Source organism: Xylocopa sonorina, chromosome 2 (genome assembly GCF_050948175.1).
Source record: "Xylocopa sonorina isolate GNS202 chromosome 2, iyXylSono1_principal, whole genome shotgun sequence".
Taxonomy (NCBI): domain Eukaryota; kingdom Metazoa; phylum Arthropoda; class Insecta; order Hymenoptera; family Apidae; genus Xylocopa; species Xylocopa sonorina.
Genome location: NC_135194.1, coordinates 16,421,661 through 16,444,610, shown reverse-complemented (window position 1 = coordinate 16,444,610; position 22,950 = coordinate 16,421,661). Strand labels below are relative to the sequence as shown.

At 54.6% G+C, this 22,950-nt stretch overlaps 1 protein-coding gene across 2 annotated transcripts in view; it reads left to right on the top strand.

The window, feature by feature from the left end:
- Positions 1-22,950, top strand: part of Ds (dachsous cadherin-related 1) — a 145,675-nt gene that overhangs the window by 37,661 nt on the left and 85,064 nt on the right. The window contains exon 1 of one of the 2 annotated variants that reach the window (XM_076910497.1): positions 5,527-5,552. The exons of the other annotated variant lie outside the window; for it this stretch is intronic. The gene's annotated coding sequence lies outside the window, so the exon portion shown is untranslated. Of the gene's footprint in view, positions 1-5,526; positions 5,553-22,950 lie in introns of those variants that run through there. 2 annotated transcript variants of the gene reach the window in all.

Here is a 22,950-nt window from a genome sequence, read left to right as displayed (position 1 = left end):
CCGTCGAAACTCTGTTCCCTTGGAACTTCCTGAATCGCAAAGATTCGCCTCGCGATCGACATTTCTGTTTCTTCCCAGGCTCGCCGGCTGTGGGTGGCGATCATCTCGTCGCTTCCTTCCACCCTTCTTTTCTCTCTCTCTCTCTCTCTCTCTCTCTCCCCCCGTTTACGGATACGAACTTCCCGCTCGACCGATAAGGAGCATAATGGAAAATTAGACGCGGCCTCGAACCGTTCTTACGTAGAACGTTTCGATCATAGAGTACGTGCAAAGTATAGGGTATCGGAGACAATGCATCGACGCGTAATGACTAGGTTAATGGGAAAAACAATGTGCAAACAAGGGACTGCGTCGCAGATAAGAGAGGGTAGATAAGGGATACCGCGGTACTGGATGCCAGGAATCTCTCTCGATTTAACGATATCGCGATGCCCCGAACTGCTGGACGAATATATTATACGCCGTGGTTACGTGAACACGGGTATTACTATTAAAAAGCTAGGCATAGTAACGGTGTAACGAACGACGCAAGAGGCTCTGGCGAGAGGCAGAAGGTGGTTGCTCGAGTTTCGTGCTCCGTTGCCGGCGTTCCGAGGGTGCAGAGGGATAGGAGAGCCGGGTATCCGTACGCGGTCCGCGAGGCCGGATGTTTGGCCGTGCAACAATAGAGGGTGATAAATGTGCACGTCAAGGCCCGCGAAGAGGGCTCCTTCTTCCACGAGCCGCTGCGAGCCGCTGCGAGCCTTCGCGAGGGGTTCTCCTCTCCTCGTAGCGACGCCACGGGATGAGAGAGAGCCCAGAGCTCCGGCTGGCTATCTCCATCTTGAAACGGGATACGAGCACGCCCGCGCATCCTAATGCCGTTTTTCGGTCGGACTCTCTCCTCTCTTGGTTGCAGGTAGGAGGAATACCTCTGTATTTCCGAGGGTTCGCTCTCGAGAGAGTTTCGGCAACCGCGCGAGAAATAAAGTCGCTGCCGGGCATCCCCGATAGCGGATCGACGAACGAAACAATTTCCTCGGATGGTATCGTTTTCTGGCCCCCCCCCCCCTTCCGACCATTCTCTTTTCCATCGACAGAGCTATTTAAAAGATCCTAGGCGGGGGTTGCGCGATCAGATCGTTGGATAAGGAAAAAAGCTCGTCGAGAGAATTTTCGAAGAAGCGCCGGATCGGTCGGTCGGTTGTACGCGAATATCCGATCAAACGGGAAGCGTGCCTGCGATCCATCGAACGATGATATTAAGTGGCAGGCCTAGGCGATACTATTGCCCGATAAATCCGAGCGCATCGGGTACGTATCGCGAAGCGAACGGGGTCTCGGTTACTTCTCCGCTCTCGCAATAACGTTCGTTTGGGCGTGACAGAAGAACCGTAATAATCGCTCGAGCTGCGATCCTTCGCTGTAATGCGAGCGTGTTCATTTTTACGCTCCCCGTTTTCGTTTACTTTCCTTTTTTGCGACCGGTAGCTTCAACTCGAAGAAACGATGCAATTAATCTCGGTATATCGTCTAACGACGTCCTTTTACATTTCGAGCGAAAGGAATCCTTTCGTCGTCGCCGTTTTATTCGCGGCCGTTGCGTGCAGCGAGCGCCTAGCTCGTTCCTTGAAACAGAACAAATTGCGTTAATTAATGAAGTCGAGTTGCATGCGGTAACGCGCGGGAAAGATCACCGCCGCTGCTGCGGCGGCGGCGGCGGCAGCGACCTTGCTTTCGAACGATAGAATCGCGAGCGTGTTAATCGAAGAAAAACGTTGGTGTTTTACGACGTCTAATAAGAGATTAGTTTCCGTTTTTTCGTTTCTTTTTTCCACGATCCCGATGTCGATCGACAGACGGGATTACACGCGCCTCGACAAAGAACTTGCCACGAGTTCTGCTCGAATAGCTTCCAGCCGTTCTCCGTCCTCCGAGGTGGAGAACGGGAATTATCGTTTGCGGAAAGAAGTAGCTGCGCGCACGGATGCGTGTATCGGTAACGCGTCCACGGTCTGGGAACATCGCGGCGGCGTGGGTGTCGACGGGTCGCGGTTCATTGAAAATTCCAGGCTGTCCCCGGGGTCCCGTTAGACCCTCGCCAGGAGGGCTACCGTCCTTCTCGGAGAACGGATTATTTAGTGGTGGCACGCGCTACCGCTTGATTTTCACCTACCGATAACTCAATCCCAAAGGATCTCCGGGTATATCCCGTCGCATCGAGGATCGCGCCGCAGGTTTTCACGTTCTCCGTGGCAAAGCGAATGTGCTCTGCTCGGGAGGGAGCGCACCGCGAAACGAGAAGAGGGGTGGGTTGGCGAACCGACGAAAAGGAAGGGGCGTAGAGGGGCGGCGGGCGGGGGGAACGAGAGCATCGGTATTAATTACACGGCGCGCGCGTCCGGCTCCCTAGGCCACCTACGGTTACCCGCTTTGCATAATACGTATATACACTTACGGTAAGGGTGGCGAGGGTGGATAAGAAAGGAGGCAGAGGTGAGGAGAAAGAAGAAAGGGAGAAGAAGGGAAGAGGAGGAGGAGGAGGAGGAGGTAGAGGGATCTGGCGCGGATCGAAAACGTGGAACGGCGAGGAACGTGTTCCGTTCCCACTCGGTCGGAACCGGAATCGCCTCCTCTTTCTTCTTGGTCGACAGCGCGAGAGGTTCGCCTTGTTCCGTCCTCTCCTCTTTCACCGTTCTTTCTCTTTCACCGGGTCGAAGCGCGCCTGATTATTTAGGCAGCGAATGTTTAATCGAAGCATTGTATCGGCAGGGCCAGAGCTGCTGCCCGTACGGTCGCTCCTCTGGCTCCTCTCGCTGCTTGTGTTTAGCCAAAGAGACACTCTTCTTCCCTCTTTCTCCTTCTTCGTCTCTTTGTCTCTATGCCACTGGCACCGCTCGAACCGCCACCTTCACCACCACCACCACCACCACCACCACCGTCACAGCCGCCACCTCATCCTCTTTACCGTTTATTCGTTTATTTGCTGGTGGCTGATACCTCATTACCGCGACAGATCCACCGATAAGCGTACCGTTCTCGGAAACACACAATGCGCCCCTCCTTCCCCCGGTCTGCTGCTGTTACTTTTGCTGCCGTCGAGGAGGAAAGGAAAGAAAGGGAGGCAGAGGTGGCGGCATCGAGAGCACAATCCGTAGAGGCGCGCATCCTCGCCCCCCCTTTTCTACTTACCTTAACCACCAACCTCTTCTCTTCTCTTCTCTTCTCTTCTCTTCCCTTCCCTTCCCTTCCCTTCCTTTCTATCCTCCCTTTCTCTGCTTTCCTTCTTCTTCTTCTTCTTCTTCTTTTATTTCTGTCAGCCCTCTTACGGTTTACCGAGAAAGTAGATATAGTCCGTTGCGTCCTTCCAACCATCTCTCGGGGGTGGACCCTCTCTCATCGATACAACTCCATTCGGACCCGGTGACTTTATCGCTCTATCGAGGGCTAACGCGAATCGAATTTCCATTTATTAGTGGCCTTCTGGAATCCGACCGATCCTACGAAAGCTAATCCGCCTATTTGCTTCTAGTCGACGACCCATCCTCAGATACCATCGATGGCGCCTCCTCGGCAACCGTCGAATTTGCTAATCGTACGAATCGGTATAAATGGCGAGCAAAAAATTGCCCGCGAAGATGGAGGATTGTAGGGAGGGAGAGAGAGAGAGAGAGGGAGAAGTTGCGCGTAAGGAGCGAGAACGAGGGGGGTTGGACATTATTTATCGATAGCAATGAAAAGGTGGCGGTCGGCGCTTGATGCCGGAGGCTCATTATTCAGATTAACGTTACGCGCCTTTTTTCGCTGGCCAATACGCCGGTGAATATTACTCAATAAATCATGGACGTCACAGTGCTAAAGACCCAAAGAAAGGAGGGTCCTTGAGATTTTTCAAATCATCTGGCTTGATGAATGCAACATCGTTCCTCGGGCCACGAACTCGGTTGCACGGTGAACAGAGCGTACCAGAAAACATTAGCATGAGTTACCATCGCGTTGCATTAGCATCGGTTAAAATGGTAATGGTAACACAATACATCGATTGCGGTCCGCGTCGAGTCGTTTACAGCGAACTCGGGAGGCGTTAAACTCGGATATGGGGACGCGGGCAGGCGGCTACCACCCCGGCATCGGTCAACGTTTCGCATCGCGCGCCAATTAATAATCCCGTTTGAAACCGCATACGAGACATTTCGAAGCGCGAAAACATTTGTAATTAAAGAGGAAAGATCGCGTTGCGCGCGCGGGCGAAAATTTTTGTCCCTGCCCGAAATATGCCGGACAAGGGTGCTGCCTGGCGCTCCGCCGCTCCCTGTAATCGAGATTTATATCCCGATTGCGGTAACGAGGAACATTCTCGAGCGGCCCTTAACATAGTTAGCATTAGTCGTACTCGAGGCGGCGAAGGGAAGGAAAAAGGGCGTCGAGACGAGGATCAGGAGGAGGAGGAGAAGAAGAAGAGGGATAAGGGTAGGCGTGCGTGCGTGCGTGCGTGCGTAGAAAAGAAAGAGAGATATCGTTCGCGAACGATATTCGCGGATACGCGTTGGACGGACGGACGGAGGAGGATTTCGAGCACGGTTCACTGGGTCACCGTTTCCAGATGTATTCATCGGTAGCTCGTGACTGGTAGTCGTCGACGAAGGGCAGGCGGAACGTCGCGAAGCGTGGGATAAATATCTAAGGTCTGTGTTTCGTTTAATTAGCATCGGTATACCGGGACGGTCGCACTCGCGCGACGTACGAATATACGTACGTGTACGTACGTGTACGTACGTGTACGTGCAACGAGTGGGTGGGGTGGAGGAAGCGGCGCGGTCGAAGAGAATCGCGAGGCTAAGGACGTAAGAGAATAAAAGAAAGGAGATTGGGAGTAGGGACGGAGAGTTGGACGGACACGTTGACGAGGCACGGTAGTACCTCGAGGACTAATTAAATAAATCCGGGAGCGGCTTCTCGGGCTGCGATCGCGACCGTAACCACCACGAGGATGGTTAGGGTCGTCGTTGCGGAGGCGTCTCGGGTCAAGCAGGAGGTCAGCACGCTGGCGGTCCATCTTCTCCTCCCGCCTCTTCTTCTGCTTCATCACCGGTGCGCACCGGTGCTCCTCTTTTCGTGACGAGACTAGCGCCCCTCGTGTCGTAGATTACCTTCCGTCCTAGCAGCTAGTCATGCTAATTTATTCGACGGCCGGCATAACGATCGGTTTCCTTCGTCTGGAACTCGACCTCGAGAAATCCACTGCTCTCTCTCTCTCTCTCTCTCTCTCTCCCTCTCTCTCTCTCCCCCTTTCTACGTTCGCGATTAGCCTACCGTCGAGGGGGGTATTTGTTGCTCCCGCTCTCGCTCGCTCGCTCGCTCGTTCGATTTTATCGTGAAATCGTTGCGCTTTCAACCAAGAAACACCGTAACGATGTCCAGTTGGTTTTCGACGGCCAAACGAAAATGCACTGCTACGTTTCGTTGGCCGACGCGGACCGCCAGTGGAGGCTGATACCCGATGCAGGCGCAGATAGGACCTCTAAACCGCCTCTCTCGGTACACCTTGCCGTTAGCAGCCGATATTAGTCTAGGTGGGCAGCTGTTGTCGGTGAGAGCCTCTGCTTGTAACCAATCAACGTACTCGGTCTCGTCGTTCATCATCCGCCGCTCGGCCGTCCAAAGTTTCTCCTCTGGTTTCGTAGGATGGAGCACTCGTCGGAGGTTCGCGAACACCGGCGAGTATCCGACCGCCTCCGATTTCGCTCTGGTCCCTTAATTAGCATACAATTTCCGTGATTGCGGAGGTTCTACTACGCGTGGATAGAGCTCGGGGGACAAATTGCCCCGTCCATTTACATATCTCGCCGCGTACGCGGCGGTTTCTCGATCGGCGACGCGATTGCTGTTCGCGACCGCTTCGATTTTCGATACGGAATGCGAGAGGCCGAGAAATGCAAAGGAAGACAGCAACCCCCCGCGGTTGAACCCGGTGTGCCGCGCGGCCCTCTACGTCTCTCTAGCACGGCTCGTTGCCGGAGGACGCAGGCATTTGCGCGATCCTGCACGCTGGGACCTATCTGTATGCAGGGAACCGCGTGTGCGTCAGAGTACAACGTCAGGCATACATAATTAATATTTAAAGAAGGTAACATCGGCACTGGTCGCGACCGAGGGCCGCGCCTGCCTCCTCCGCGGGTACACCGCGGGTGAATAACGACAAAATCCCCGAGCTTTACGCCGCTGCAGGGGCGAAGACGATACCGATCCGGCCGATATTTCGTAAACCGCGCCGGCATTCCCAGGATACGTTTAACGAGTACACCTGCCCTCTTTGGGGTGCAAACGCACGCGTCATTATCAACTAATAAGGCCCCGAGCGGAACGATCGGGTATTGCGGAGTCGCTGCGCCGGGAATCGAATGACCGGTGAAACTCGTTAAATCGCTCTGCCACTTACCGCCGCGCCATGCCGTTCCGTTTGAAAAAGGCATCGCCGTGGAGGAAGAAAAAAGAAAGAGAACGAATGTCTGCCCCGACTTTGGACTTTGTTCGAGTTCGAACTAGTACTACCTACCTCGAGGTGAACGGAAGAAGAAGAAGAAGAAGAAGAAGAAGAAGAATAAGAAGAAGAAGAAGAAGAGAGACGCGGTCGACGAATAATTTCTTCCTTCCGGACGGATGTTGGGCGGATGGAGGACGGAGACCGATCCCCTATGGGCTGGAGGGTCCCGGAAAATAATAAATAAATATTTTTGCCAGGGACGCCCATTCTTTAATAACCGAGAGGCGAGAGGCGCGTACTCTGGCCGTGTACGCGTACGTGCATCCTACAGCTATAGGTAGAAAGTGGTATCGGCCCCGATACCTTACGGCTCGAGTGATAAAAGGTCCAACAAGAGCGTCCGGGGAGCTTCGGAAAGTTCGATTAGAGTTTTTGTTTGCTCCTCGGAGGCAATGCGTTCATCCGACCTCTCTCTTCTTCTTCTTCTTCTTCTTCTTCCTCCTCTTCTTCCTCCTCCCTTCCGTTTACTTCGAACACGCCGATGGTTTGTCCAGGTGCGCTCTCTCTCTCTCTCTCTTTCTCTCTCTCTCTCTCTCGCGTGCGTTTCGTTCGTCTTCCCCGCGAACCAACGGAGCCAAGATGGACCGAAGATACTCGAATTTTTTGCTAGCTCCATTCTTCGACCCTCGCGCCGCGCGAAACTTTGAAAGGACACGCGAGAGAGAGAAAGAGAGAGCTTTTCTTCGTTTTTTGCATCTCGTAACCTCGCGACCTTTGTCCTCGACGCGACGACGTTTTCGGTGATCGGCCCGGTTCCGACGAAGGGTGGGAAAAGGAGAGAAAAAGTGGCTGCGCGGTATCTCGCGCTCGCGACGCGCAACCCCGCGCTCGGTTTTTCAGCAAAAAGTCTTCGCCACGAGAAGTCGGCACGTAACAACCGCCTACAAGTTAAAGCACGTGGACACGTCGGTTTTTTCTTGGCGGCAAGGACCGCGGATCGCTCGAGGCTTCAATTTAAGCGTACCCGGCTAAAACAATAGGGCAGACCTCTTCCTTCCATGGCCGTCAGGCCGTCGTTTGGACAGCCCTGGAGGCTGGGTCGGAAAAAATAAATGGCCCGAAGAACCGAAACGAGCAGGATACGAAGGAAAAGACGGTTATAGGGAGAAGAGGCCCCGGTCGAGGAGGAGAGGTGTATATATATATATATATATACATACGTATATATATGTACGTATACATATATATACGCGTATATATATATATACGTAGAGCGGAGATGTAAAGGTGGATGGTGTACCACGCCCAGAAACGACCTCGAGACCTCTTTCGCCCCGTTTCTCTTTCTCTGGTCGACTATCTTGCGAACCTCCGCTCCGGCCCGAACTCGTCACGCCGCGCGTACGGTCTCCGATTCCGTTCCGTAGCTTACTCTCTTCTCTAATTCCGCGCCTAATGGCTATCGAAAGGTCGTCCCGTCCCGATTAGAGTCGTTACTTTGGTCCGGTGCGGCTTGGCCGCAACCAGCCCGCTATGTAATTACGGTGGTGAGGGTCCTTCGGCGAAAAGGGGAAGCCGAGGAATCGTAGAGTCATGCAGAGTCATCGGCTTCTAGGACGAATCGGACAAGGACGAGCCGGGGCCTTTTTCTTTCGTACCACCGTGTGTACGACACGGAAGAAAAATGCGTTCCGCGACCGACCGACCGGTGGAGAACCGTCGTGGAAAGAGAGAAATATACGGAGGATGCAGGAAGGTCTAATTGCGAGACTGGAGCCCATTACGGGGCTGAAATTACAGGGCCGGCTCCCTCGACCTCCCGTTCCATAGAATAGTCGGTTCACGGTGTGCTTAGTCCTCTTTTCGGGTAGCCGGTCGCATTCCAAGAATAGAGCGCGCGTTATTACGGCCCCGGTGCCACGATATTAGTCCCTGCCCCGTATCTATATTTCTACCGTTTCCATCGCGGCTGTTTGTACGCCGCCCCGTGCCGGAGGAGCTTATCGAACGTTATGGAGCAGGATTTTCAGAAAAGTACGCGCGACGGCCGCGACATGCCCGATAGCCGATGGTAATTGAGAATAATAGCTCCGGCAACAGTTCTCCGCTCCCACTTGTAGCCTATACGTGGTGCCACGGTGCATTCACCCCGTGGCGTTTCACTCTCTCCCTCTCTCTCTCTCTCTCTCTTCCTCTCTCACCTCAGCTAGCGCGCTGTGTAAACCTATTTGCTGTAAAATTACTCCGCGGTGGCATCTCTCGCTACCTCGCCTCCAGCTCGTCTCGTGCTCGCTCGCGTGTTCGAACGCGCGTATCCGCGACTTCTCCTCTACGACGGCCGATTTTGACGAGACGCGGACGCGATCCAACGCCGCTTCGTTGGAAGAATGCCGGCCGACCGGTCCCCCCCCTGTCCGAACCGACGGACGAGGAATGTATCAACGGCGATTAGAATCCGGAAGGTTGCCGCAAAGTGTGAACCTGCCGCATTTTTGCCGGTTGTCCCTCGGCCGCCATTCACGATTCGTCATCGAGACCGGGCTTATACCCGGCCGGAGAGAGGGACTATTAATCAGCCGGAGCGGTCGGTGGTCCCTTTAAACGGATTTAAAGGACGGGAGCAACGACGCTGCGTAAAAGCGTAAGTAAGCGTCGTGAGTGAGTACTCGAACGTGGCGGACGTTCTCCAACGGCACGGAACTAACGGTACCGTGGCGAGCGGTGGAGAGATCGGTACGCGAGATGCTCGGATCGCCGGAGAGAATCGGGGCCAGAGAGAGAGGGACGCGGGTTTGCTGCGCGGGCGAAAGGGACCCGAGGGATAATTACCGCGAGGGGAGGGTGAAAAATGGGAGCGATAGAACCGGCGGAGGAGCAATAAAATACGAGCCGCACGCTATCGCCGCGGCCAGCGGTGGTGTAATTATTGTAAACTGGAAAACGAACGTTGCGTACGTCGGTAGGCCTCTCTGGCTTATGGGGGTACGTCGCCGGGTAACGTTCCGTTCGGGTAACGTCCCGCGATCGCGAGGGTTACGCTCGATTATCCGGCATGCCCGATCGAGCGATTCGTGACCGACGATTACCAGCCATTTCGTTGTTGGCGTACAAATTTTTTCGCCCGGCGAAACAGCCGTACCCGCGATTCCGCGGGTGCATCGCTCGGGTGTTCGCCACGTGAAATTTCTATTTGCCGCACGGAGGCGACGAACGGTTCCAGGAACGGTTCCGTGGCTCGAGCTACGTGGCGCCACGCGATCGTCGTTAAAGCCGCACGAAAAAAGGGGGGCTCCGTGTGTAATTTCGTGCATCGGGACGATTCTAGACGAATCGCGAGAAGATATCTCCGTTGTCCTCGCGGCAGGCAATCGAGAGGAGGCCGTGTTTACCTCCGGGGGATCGTTGAACGACGCGATCTCGTTCGCCGCGCATCCGACCACCCGGTATTTACGTTTGCTCCGTCTAATCGGTACGGCCAGTAAGCTCGATGCCAGCCGAAAAATTCATTTCCGGCTGGGAGAGCCGCGCGCGATCGGGTCGAACGGTAGCTTGGCCGCGATCGTATCTCTCTCTCTCTCTCTCTCGTTCGTTCCCAGATCCGTTATCGGTGAGAATTCGTACGCTCTCGCCGGTGGTTGCATTAACGTCGCGAGAAAGAAAGAAGTAAAGAAAGAAAAAGAATGAGAAGAGAGCGTGGACAGCGCGAGCAGAGAGGTTCCGATACCGAGAGACGCGCCGAGTGGATAGCGACCGGATAGGGGATGAACGCGTGTCGTACCAGTCGTGTCCGTTTCGCGGATGAACCAATAATGAGTTAAACGCAATTAGCTCGACTGCCGGTACGATCCAGTCGGCGCGTGAGAATGAAATATCGTAATTCATTTGGCGCCCCCGGGCTTTGGCAGGATGCATTACCCATTCCGCTAAGCGCGATAGCGCGTCCAAAACGGCTCGCAGCTCTCTCGATCAGCGGTACGTAAACGCGAACGAAGAAATGACCTCAGATGGATATCGGTTAATAGCTTTTTTCGGGCGAGGCTTCAACATCCGACCGACGGGGAAGATGGAACCGTGGGAGGGAGAGAGAAGGGAACAACTGGTTGCCGAACGAACAGTTCCCCTCCCGTTGGTTGCGAGGGTTCGAAGGCGTCGTTGGTCTTCGCGATGGTAGCTATTTCAGTGATTCGGTACCGGAGACACGGCGGGTACGCGTATGCGAGTACCAGAGAGATACGACGATACACGCGTGCACGCGACGGACGAACGTATCGAGCCGCGATCCGAGGCTGTTACCCTGTCGCGTGACGCGGAAAACGCGTACACGGTGCCAGGTGTAAATGCATCCTCCTCGAGCATTCGTCCCGGAGTTAAAGGACGGGTTTCCGAAACTAACGAGCGATTATTAAGAACGCTGGTGGAAACGAACGAACCGAGGGAAAGGAAAAGAATACGCAACGACATTAAAGCGGTCGATAGTAAATCTCTCGGTTTAATTATGAGCTTTCTCGCTCGCTCGCTCGCTCGCACGCGAACAAGAAGAATAGATACGTGACCTGTCTCGCGGAATGAATTAGTCGTTTTCTCGACAGGGACGATGAGAAGTTGGCGGAGGAGGACCGTTCGTAGAGCAGTCTCTCGCATCGCGCGAGAGCATCGGCTCATTAATCTCCCGCGGTAATTGCGACCATATTCCGACGGAGCGCGGTTAAGACTCTCTTCTCGACCGCTTCACCTTCTTCATCTTCTTCTTCTTCGTCTTCATCTTCTTCTTCCACGTCATCTGCGGCTAAGGTTCGAGAAAAGAGAAGAAGAGGAAGAAGAAGAAGAAGAAGAAGAAGAAGGAGAAGCAGTACGCAACCGGGAAGGCTCTCGATACCTGTCCGTCCGTCCGTCCGTCAGTCTCCATCGATTGCTAATAACGACGTTCCCGACGGTTTTCATACAAACTTTCGTAACAGTTTTCCCAGTCGCGTCGATTCGTTTCTCGCGTTAATTACTCCGGCGCGGGAATTATTAATTAGAAGCTCGCCGCGCGGCGTTTAATGCATAAATATTGTTGGAGCCGTTGGTGGTTTAGAGACGCGAGTAGATCGTCGACGGTGGGTTTCGTTCGCGTCTGGTTCGATCGTTTGGCCGTTCGCGAATGCCGTGCCGTGGCCACCGTTAATTATCGGCCGGTGTAACGATCCTGGCGACCGAATCCACGACTCTCGATTCGTTGCTCTCCGAGAGGTGTTTCCGTTTAACGATCCGGCCAGTAGGTACTTTAGGTAGCTGGCTGCGAAATCCGTGCTCGATAATTTGGTCGAACGTATCGATCGTTCCGAAGCATAAGTACACGTTATAGGATGTAATTTGTTAAGCCTAAACGTTTCTTCGCCGAATCGTAAAGGAATCGAACCCGCGGACGAGATCGTTCTCGTGCACGCCACCGGAGTATCGCGAGAACGAAAGTTTGCGTCGCACGTAGTCGTGGCGAGAAAATAAAGAAAAGGGAAGCGGCAAGGCGGGGAAGAGAGAAAAAGGAGAGCGTACGGCTACTGTCGATCGATCGAACGGTCGATCGGTCGATCGATCGATCGATCGGCTAGGGAACGCGATCGGTTAGAAGCGGAGGAGCGCGTAAAGGAAAAGGATGCGGCAGCGCGCACCCTCCCCGTCGAGTTGCCCCGGGGGCCAGAACGCGAGCGTTGCACCGAGCGTAGACCCCTAACATCGGATCGCAGCGTGAGGCGTTCCACACACAACTCAGAGGTTGTTGACATAAACGATCCGGGACGTACAACGTTTTAATACAAACTTCTTTACGATCGCACCGGTGCGCTGTGCGCGTGCGACTCCCTCTCCCTCTCTCTCTCTCTCTCTCTCACTCTTTTTCTTTCTCTTTCACTCAGATTAGGCCCTGTGGTGCGTATATACGTGTGCGCCCGCATAAATCCCGGTCCCCTCCCATAAATTCCGATACGGTAGCATTAAAGTGAAAATAATGTATGAAATTTACCTTTTGATCATTTTGTCGGCCGGGGGCGCGCGCGCGCGCGCGGCCTCCTTAGGTTTCCGCCTCCTCGCTCCTTGTGCTCGCTATTCTCCTCTGCGCGCTCCTCGCGCTGTTCGCAGTTCCGAGGCGCCACCTCTGCCCGTCTTTCTTTCTCCCGTTCGTCGCTAATTCGTTCGCTCGTTCCTCGAGACTCGCTTTAATCGAGACAGTTCCGCGCGGCGGTGGCTGCGGCGACGACGACGGTCCTTCGATCCGCGCGCGCGCGCGCTCGCGCGCGCTCTACACGACCAACCGTATTCGACAAAGTAACAGGTTCGCCGTCGATCGATCGAACAGCCCGATAAGCGACACCGTCCGGATATTTTCCGTTTAAAGCCGGACTTAGGGGGAATATCGTTCCTGGATTACATGCCATTACTGTCACGTGTAACACGCGGCAGGAACGGGGACGTCAGGGGGTGGAATAGTAGCCATCTCCCGCGATACGTCGGCGAGAGGACCACCTAATCTCGCATCGGACCCTGCGGGCCCTTAGGTTCGCGGCTCCCGCTCGTATCGAGCCACTCCGCGCGCCACTTCCTCTTTTATTCCTCGCCCGTACCGGCTTTCATGAATCGCATGCTCTCTCGCTTCACGGGGACTCGACTTTCTATCTAGGTAGCCGCTACTTATTTACCCCTAATTCCCATCCTCGGGCGTTCCTCCACCACCGCGTCGTGCCTCCGCCTTCGATTAGGGGAACGAACCTCAAACAAGGAATACGCGATAATAACCATCCTCGAACCGTTCATTCGGGACTGCTTAGGTGATTTATAAAACGGGTTTATCGGCACGATCGAATTCGTACCGGTCCGTTCGTACGTCCGCTCGCGATTCATCCGAGGAAACCAACGTACCGCGTGGAACCAACCGGAGGAGGAAGGCAGGAGAAAGGTTCTCCAAGTACGCTTACGGCGGCGTGTAAGCAAGCTTGGCGAGTGCGTGACAAATATAAACGCTCGGTGCGGCCGCGGTCGGACAAGAATTAGCATTCGTACGCATAATGCGTTCGGGTAATCTCTCGACGCGATCCACGCGCGCTCGAACCGTCCATTCATCGCGGCGTTCCTTCTTTTCACGGGGATTTTCGCATTTTTCTCGTCACGCGTTCCACGGCGTCTCGCTTCGAATCTCGAGCGTCGAAGACCGCGAGCGCGCGGACAAAGGGGTTGTTACCGTAGCGCGGTGGTGGTGGTGTTCGCGGTCGAGCGAGGCATGCGTCGGAGGCGTACGCGGTTGAATTTTTACGCGAGTTTTTACGGCTCGCTTTCAGATCTCGCTGACACGTTCCCGTGAGGTCCCGCGGAACGAAAGGAATGCCAGGAAGAGGAAGAGAGTGAATCTACCTCCGTCCAACCGGCCGTAAAGAGCCGCGAGATACGGGCATTAATGGCCGTCAGTTACGACCAGACGAACTAGTTACATTTTATCGACCTTCCATTTCGGGCCGTACAAATGGGCCCTTTTCCTCGTTTCGTCCGGCCTTCTTTCTCGACGCGACCTCCGCCGCGTCCCGCCGCAATAATACACTCGGAGGCGGAGAGATTACGATAATCGGACGTGGCGCGATTTATTTGTTTATATCAACCCCCGTTAATGGCGCGGTGACGCGCGGGGGACAAGCGGGGTTTACACGAGCGGACGCGAGAACAAGACGAAGAGCGCGCGTGACGCGCGGAGATTTCCACGGGGACGATAATGTCACCGATCGGGAATGTCGACGGGCAGGATAGATCTCTCTCTCTTTCGATCGAAATCGAGTTCGGGACGGTCGCGCTAGTGGGAGGAGAGGGAATAGCGCCGCTATAACCCGCGCGTTCCCTTCTTTCCACCCCGTATAAACGACTCTCTTAACGTTAGGCGGTGAAACGTGGCATTCCTCAGATAAGCTCCTCGAGCCGAGAGCGGCGAGATATTTCAATTCGTTGCCGTTTATCTCCCGGCCGTTCTGTTCCCCCGAGTAAAAAAGCGTTAAAAAGGCTTTAACGTAATTACCGACAAATTCGAGCCGCGACGGGCACGAGTACCTGGCAGGCGTCGAGAGATTACTACTCGGAGTAGTGGTGACCGCGCGAGCCGATACCGGGAGACGCGTGGTGTCGCAACGCGGCGTGCCTGTCGGACGTCCATCGGCAGCGACCAGTCGCGCTCTTTCTACGCGTCCGTAAATTTTAAAGAAACGCGCGATAGAGCCGACGTGTAGGCGCGAGAGGAGAAGGTGAAAACAGTCTCGCGGCCAGTTAGCGAGCTGGTGTTACCTCGGCCTCTCGCGGCAGCCATCCATCCTCTCTACTCGGCAGACGGTGCTAAACGCACTAAAACGCGCTAAAACCCCGGTAGCTCTAAAAGCCACGCGCTCGCGCCTTTCGAGTTTTTCGGCCACGGGACTTCGAATCCGATCGCGGGCGCTGCGTCGAGGAGAGTCGTTCGTCTGGTCGCGTGTCAATGAACCGGTGGGCACCGTGCGGGTCACGTTTGCGAGTAAAACGCGAGGCGAACGAGGACGCAGGAAGATCGGATTAAGCGGTGCGCAAAAAAGGGGAGCCGAAGGGACGTGCTCGCCGGGTCGATGTTTACAGCAATCGTCGGGGATAACCTCAAATATTTGGGCTTTTAGAGGCGTGTTTGAAGAGAAACGACAGAGGCCGACTGCCGCGATGCCGATGGTGATCGTGGGACTTGGAAGACGGAAACATGAAACGTTTCTGGCCGACCGTAGCCCATTTGCGAGCTCCGTTTGTACCTGCCCGCGCTCTCTACTACGACGCGGCTCTTCGGTACCGTGGTCGTCCCTTTCTCTTGGCCACTTGCCGGGAAAGCTTCTCGCGGACTCCGGAAGACGCGAGTGGTTTCATTACCAGCGCGGACGAAACAAAAATAATCAATTAATAATTTCCCCCACGGACAAATCGTAGGCTCGATCGATCGATAGCCGATGGAAAGAGAGGGAGGGCTAGCGGAGAAACCTGGTACGATTAATTCGTTACGGTATCTCGGATCATTTTCGTAGCTCAGATTTTCCAGAGTCGTTCGCGTTTTATTATTATGTTGATCGCGTGTACGCGCGGTCGGCCGGGAAGTATCGAGAAACGAGATAGGGGCCTCTAAACGAGCACGTATCTCGCGAACATGCCCGGCTAGGAATAAATCGAGCGCTCCGAGACAAACGGAACAGGTTCGATCGCGAAGGCTGCGACCCCGTCGTAGTCGTCGTCGTCGTCGTCGTAGTCGTCGTCGTGCTTCTTACGCAACTTGCGCGTTGCTCGGTTCCTCTTTATCCCTTACCTTACCCCTTATCCTTTATCCCTTATCCCTGCTCTAGAAAAAGAGCAACGCCTACTCGCCCCGCCGCAGCGTTGCGTGTTATTATATACATTATCGTCATCGTCTTCTTCCTCCTCCTCCTCCGCCTCTTCTTCCCTTTTCTTCTCCGTCTCCTCTTCTTTTCCGCCTCTTTCGCCTGGCTCGCATCGGTCTTCCTCCTCATTTTGTACGGGCCCATCGCGTCGTTCTCTGCCGGTTACCGGTGCTTCCATCATTCTCGAGAAGGGCCACGCCTGCCCCTCCCTCGATCCTATCTTCCTTCTTCCCCCCTTTTTCTTCTCATACTCCCCTCGTGCACCGTGTACCCTCCCCTCGTTTAATTATCTCCGCGCTGATTGGTAGCGAGGAATTTCGCGTCGGGTAATTTTGATCCCTTCTCGGTGTTCGTCCCGGGACCACTGCCTCCTCCTCCTCCTCCTCCTCCTCCTCCTCCTCCTCCTCCTCCTCCTCCTCTTCCTTCTCCCTTCTCCACCACAACCATCACCAGCACCTTCTCTTCCTCGTCGAATCTCACGCATTTCCTTCTTCTCTGTTATCGTTCCCGCGGCGATTCCTCGCGATATCGTTCCTATTCCGAACGAGGGGGAACCGAGTGCGAACAGTGTGACGCAACTACTACTCCCGTGGTCAACGTGCCACGAGTCAATTAGCTCGGAGGTGCTGTACAGGTCGTTAGGATGGGAGAGGCGCATCGGTTACCAGTCACGATCTGTTGCAACGTGGATTTATACCCACCGGTTCGACGTTGTCCCGCCGCTTGACCACGGCTGGCATCGCCTATACGCGCCTACTATCTATGTATATGCGAGCGTATTTCTCTCTACGTAGGAATCTCGTAGCAGTTTTTACCGGTTTCGCGATCCGGAATTTTATCCTCCGAATATCGCGGTAGCGTTTAGCGTTTAGCGTTCCCTCGATATTGCGTTCACCGCGCTAACGAACGTTGCTGCCGTTGGTTGCTCCTCTCGTGAGCGGGTCTTAATGGTCGGTCGGTCGGTCGTTGCGCTATCAGGGTCCGCGCGCTCCGTTACAACCGGTGATAGTTACGCTATGCTGAACTAGCGTGTACGGTATTAGCCGCTGCTAATGAAACGTTACCCGTTTATTATCGCAGCGCACACACACACAGCTACGATGAGGGAGAGAAAGAGAGAGAGAGAGAGAGAGAGAGTCCACTCCCACTCCGGCGCGTGTACACTTGTCCGAACCAAGTCTAGCATAAATAGTGACATAACTCGTGCCGGTGTACCACCACGAGTCAATTAGTTGCTCCGTAAAGGATAGGTTGCGTCTTATAAGCGATAGTCAAGGCTACCGCGTGGTTGATCGGGGCACTGGTATCGTTCCCGGCTAATTAACCTTACGCTGATTTTCCCTGCTGTGCCCCGTACCGTTTCTACGAACGGCCGTTACCGGAGACACGGTAATTAAGAGTTATGCCGCGCGTAATGCCGTTCGATACGAGAAATGCCGCGCGCCAAATCGAACGCTCTCTCTCTCTCTCTCTCTCCCTCGAGATCGTTCTCGTTACGAAAAGTGGAACCAGCGAGGAGGGAACGCGACGCGTTCCTATGCGCCGGTAAAATGAGATTTCTGACGGGACGATAAATGACTCCATCCGTTTACTCGGTCGCGTCGTTGTCACTATCGAGCACGGTATATCGATTGGCAGCGGTTTGCGGTCGCGTTTACCTCTGTACGCACATGCGTCGAACCGGTCGTCCCGCGATGTCATCTAGTTATCCAGCCGCGTTTCTCTCCCTCTCTCTCTCTCTCTCTCTCTCTCCTTCTCACTCTAGCGCGGCGTATCGATAATTGCCGGTTGATGCAATAATTAATAACGCGGCGACGACACTGATGGATAGAATCGTGAGACATTTCCAATCTCTCCGATAAGTACCGAGTCTGCTAGCAGCGGGCACGATTACGTTTAGCTTATTTCGAAGCTCGCAACTTTGTAATCGAACGCTCGTGTTGGCGAACAGACAGAGGTGCAAAGTGAAGAAGAGAAAGTGAGAGAGAAAGAGAGAGAGAGAGAGAGAGAGAGAGAGAGAAAGAGTGAGAACGGGGGGAGCCAGTCCGAGTCGCAGCTGGAATAAGAGGGTCCCGCGATCTAACCGGCAACTAGTAATTACCCGCAATAAATCATAATTCCATCATTATTGTTTAATTATAATGAAAATCGCGACTTGAATATTGATTAAACCGCTGGTACGCGTACGCCGCGGGTAGACGCGGAGGAGTGCCGGTTCGAGGAGATCCTCGCGTCTCGTTCCTCTTCCTCGTTCCGCGTGCCGGGTGGATTCATTAATTCGCGCGGAGACGTCACCGGCGCGCGTGCGTTTTCTTTATCCTCGACTACCGTCTTTTCGAAGGATTTCCACTTCCCGACTCGACGGTTCGTTCGCTCGTTCGAACCGCGTTTAGCCCGAGAAAGAGAGGAACAAAGGCGCTACGTTCAGGAGAGATACGTTATCGAAGGTAGAGAGGAAAAGAGAAAGAGAGAGAGAGAGAGAGGAGGTGGATCGATAGAGGGGAAGATAGCGGCTAGAAGCGGTCGGAAGAGGCGAAAGAGTGGTAGGGTGGGGAAGGGAAGAAAGCGGAGAAACGCGTATAGATCCAATCAAGTATAGCCGGTCATAATTCTCTGTTGTAATTATTGCAGAGTCTCGGAGGGCTGCGCTCTCTCAGGCCAAAGCGATCCTCTTATTTTATTGATTAAATTGCTATTACGTTATATACTCGATGCACCGTTGGTTGCCCGTTGGTCCCGAGCGTATGCATGGATCGTGTACGTGTGTGCGTACGTGTGCGCGTACGTAGGTATACGGCGAGGTTGGTAGGTAGGTAGGTAGGTATTATACGGATGCGGTGATACCGTGGCTGATCCACGATGCCGTGGCACGACGGAAAGAAGAAGAAAAGGAGGATGGAAATTCTCATAGAGGCGGGAACGAGGAACCAGATAAATATGTCAGAGCGACCCGGGGTAGAGAGAACCCCCCGATCTCGGAGCCGAGTCTCGAGGAGGAACTCGTGTAAAGGATAACCTCGCGGGGTTCGCCGGATAACCTCGGCTCTCGCGAAAGAAGAGAGCGTAATCGTCGTTTCCCACCGAGGAGAGAGAGAGCCTGCGGTGAGCCGAGCTGCGTTTCGTTAGAAGATTCGATTTGGCGCGGAAGGGTTAAGTCGGAGGGAAAGAAGAGTATCGTCGCGGAAATTCGATATCTCGCCGACGCTCGGCCTTGGCCATGGCCCCGGTCTCGCCACTCTCCTATAATTATTCCGTCCCCGTCGGTTCCCAGCCCGCGAAACCCTTCCTCTCTCTCTCTCTCTCTCGCCGCGCCGATCCGCGGACCAGCCTGCCAGAGTTCTCTCGACCGATGCAAAACACGTAATCCGATATGTCCTACTAGCGCGCAGATAGAGTCACTTGTTCGTGGCCTCTGGGACCTTCCCTCTCTCCCTCTCTCTCTCTTTCTCTCAACCCTTTAGCCTCGCGTTCTCGAGTTGCCAGACAAATCGACTCGGTGACAAGTTGTCGGTAAAAAGTCTGGTCAACGGGCAACGGTGTCCGTGAATGAAAGGAGGCGGCACACGGTCCGCCGCGAGAGAAACGTCGCGACGCGAGATAACGTCCGTCTCGCGAGACCGTTTCGAGGGAATCGCGCGCGAGTAAGTTATTCGAGTAACCGAGTACTTTGTGCGGCTGGCTATCCCTCGCGGCGAGGGTAGAGACGGCAAATTGCGGACGAGCGCCGCTCGCTCGATCGCGCGTCGTTTTCGATGAGGGTCGTGAGGCTCGGTTATCGGTGGTAGCGTTTATCGGTTAAGAATCGGGAGGAGGAAACGTCGTCTGGTCGCGTGGAACTGGAATAACTGGCCTGCTCGCGTAGATTCACCTCCGGAACGGCGGTTCTCTATGGCAGCAGCCTTTACAACTGGTATTCGTAATAGAGAAGAATTGGATAAACGGTGTAGATCGATGCGCGGTGTATCCAACGCGAACCGCTGTGCTTCTTCTCTCCGCGATAATGACACGGGGCGGTGCTGGCTCGTAAACTATGCCCGAACGAAATTTATGGGGTTAAGGTGGATACCTTTTACTTTGCAAACTACCTTCCTACCTAATGCCCTCTCTCTCCCCCTCTCTCCCTCTCTCCCTCTCTATAACGTTCCCTCATCCACGGTACGCACCTACACCTATCGTGCGTGGCAACTTCACGCGGGTTATCGTCCTTCCTAGATGCACCGATCCTGTTTATCGCCACCGCGACCGCCACCACCAGCAAGGGAAAATAAGAGAGAGAGAGGCAGAGAGAGAGAGAGAGAGAGAGAGAGAGAGAGAAACGCGAACGGAGCACCGACCTTTCGATTCGAGGTGTTAAATGCTCGCTCGACGTCGCGAATACTCCGATACCTTCGAGCGTAGAACGAAACTGTTACCCCGGCGTGGTTGATTGCGCAAAGGCTAAAAGGGAACCGGACGGCGTGGATCATTTCTCTCTTTTTCCTTCCCTTCTTTTTCTCCCGGCTGTATTAATTTTTGCACGCCACTTTGAAAGTTCCACGGAGAAAATTATTACCCGAACTCGATGGAACTCAGAAGAGATCCGGCTCGTCCACGAGATAATTTCTTAAACTCATTTCGCGTCAGTCTTCGTCCGGTATAATCAAGTCGTCATGCTTTAACGTTGCCTATTACGCGTTTCTTTGCCCCGCGTCGAAACGGAAATTCACCGCGGTTTCGGCGGAAGGCGTACACCGCCACTTTTTTCTCGGACGTTCGGCTCGCTCGCGCCGATTTTCTCCGCGACGCCGGCGCGCGTCGCGGCTATACCTGCTAGCAGCAGCCTTTCGCGAGCTAACAGATCTAGACCGACTTTTTCCGCTCGACAGCGACGTTTACCCACGGATCCAGCCACGAAATCGATGAAGAGGGGAAAGCCCTTCCAACGACGAGGACGTAATAACGTCCACGGACGGGGGGGAAGGGAGGGTGCGTGCTCGTAAGAGAGGAAACGAGTTTACGGACGTTGGAAAGAAGAAGAAGAAGAGGAAGAAGAAGAAGAAGAAGAAGAAAAGCAACACCGACACGTGGGATCCCATGCGAAAGATAGGGAGAAAGGGAGTGAAAGAGAGAGAGGGAGAGAGAGAGGGAGAGATAGAGGGCCCTGTTCGTATAATACGCGCGTCTATATACCGATCGGAGGCCTGGGCTAATCAGACGGACATAATTGATCTCACTTGTGATCTTGAGATTCGAAAGATCGCGGACGGAGAGGGGCTCGAACCAATAATTATTGTTAATACCGGTCGTCCCGCGCCGCACCCTTCTCCCTGATGCTGCCACCGCCGCCGCCGCCGCCGCCACCGCCGCCGCTATCCCGGTCCCTTCTTTTCTTCGTCCTTCTCTCGTCTCCGTACGGCTAGACGCCTCTCGCCAACGATACTCGGCTGTCGTCTTTTGAATTCCCATCTTCTTTTCTCGGCCGTTACCTACGTACGTACACGCGCGTATACACCACTGCCTCTCTCGTATTCTTCTTCCGGAGCTTTTTCATGCTCCCCCGTCCCACGGTTGCCCACGGTTGCCCACGGTTGTCCACGGTTGTTCGTCGTTTCGGCACCCTCCCGATACATCTTCGGGCATCCTTCATCGGTCCTTCCTATCAAGAGCCGTCCCTGTTCAGAGCTTTTATTTATATTAATTTCGCGGACTTTTTGCTTTTACGCTGCTTTCGGAGAGCCCCGCTGAAGCGCAGAAAATATGAAATAATAATGATAATAATGAGCCATTTTGCGCGTAATAATATGGTGGGAGCTCGCGCGATTCACCGGGTTAATAACGTCGGATGCCATAGCTTGGGATGTATCGCGGCCCGTATCCGTGGATCTACGCGCCTTCTTCTCTCTTCGGACCGCTCCCTTCCCTCCCACCTTCCCGTCTTTCGCCTCTCGGTCTCGATCGCGTTTCTTTCCCGGTTCTATTTTCTCCCGGAGAAAACGAACAAGAGCCGGGGAAAAAAGAGAAACGGCCAAGGGTGTAACGTCCTGGCAAAAAAGTGGGTTTTAACGAGGCGTTGATCGCGGCCGATTAGAAATGATTGCCCGGTGAAAAAGTGGATCGGGACCGGGACCGGGATCGGAATTGTACTCGGGCGACGCGAGTGTATTTTGCAAAGGTTGCGGGCACGGCAGAGAGGACCGCCAACGTCGGTGTCGCGCGCGTACACGCGACCGATACGACGAAGGCAAGAGGGGACAGTTCGCCTCCTGCCGGGCGAACGAGTCGGCCTCTAACAATTTTATGGCGCGGCATGGGATTTGGGTACACTTAGCGGTCATAAAGCGGCAGAGGTGCAAAGAGCTATCCGCGGCCACCCCCTCCAGCGGCTAGTCGGCGCCTTTCATCCCGAGGGGATCGACATTAGGGGTAACGAAGCTTTTACAGGCAGCCACGCCCTTCTACCACCGGCGACGATGCGCTTCCGTGCGTTTGAAACGCGCGAGCGCTCGCCTAGGACCCCGATCGTCGACAAATTTACGGTGCACGCGGCGCAACGATTATCATCGGTCCCCTCGGACCATTGATACCCGCGCGGCCTTCTCTAAAGTCCCCTCGACGAGAGGTCGAAGGGAAGAGAAGAGAAGAGAAGAGAAGAGAAGAGAAGAGAAGAAAGGGGGATCGATCGATGGGGAGCATCTCGGCGGGGGGGTGAGGTGGAAGAAAGAGCGTGGCTGGTCGAAGGTTACCGCGTCCTCGGCCTTGTTCGGTTCTTCGACGTAGGGCGCGAGAGAGTGGCTTGTACCTCACACCCAATCAACTAAGATCCGCGGTTCCAGATAAGGTCCTCCTCTCCTCCCTGGGAGCATCGCGGACAGCGAGCCCCGCGGTGGTTAAAGCCACGGCGAGAGCCACGGCGAGAGCCACGTCGACGACACTCGCGGGGGCGGCCCGCGAATACTAAGTCACCGGGCGCAAAATACACCGGCGAGGGTTTCCCCACCCGGCGCTTCGTCGTGTTCTCCCACTCTTCTTTTTCTTCCTCGGCATGCATGCACCCGGGTAACGAGCTTTCATTAGCGACGCTGTAGGCTAATGAGCCGTGTTAGAGCCACTGCT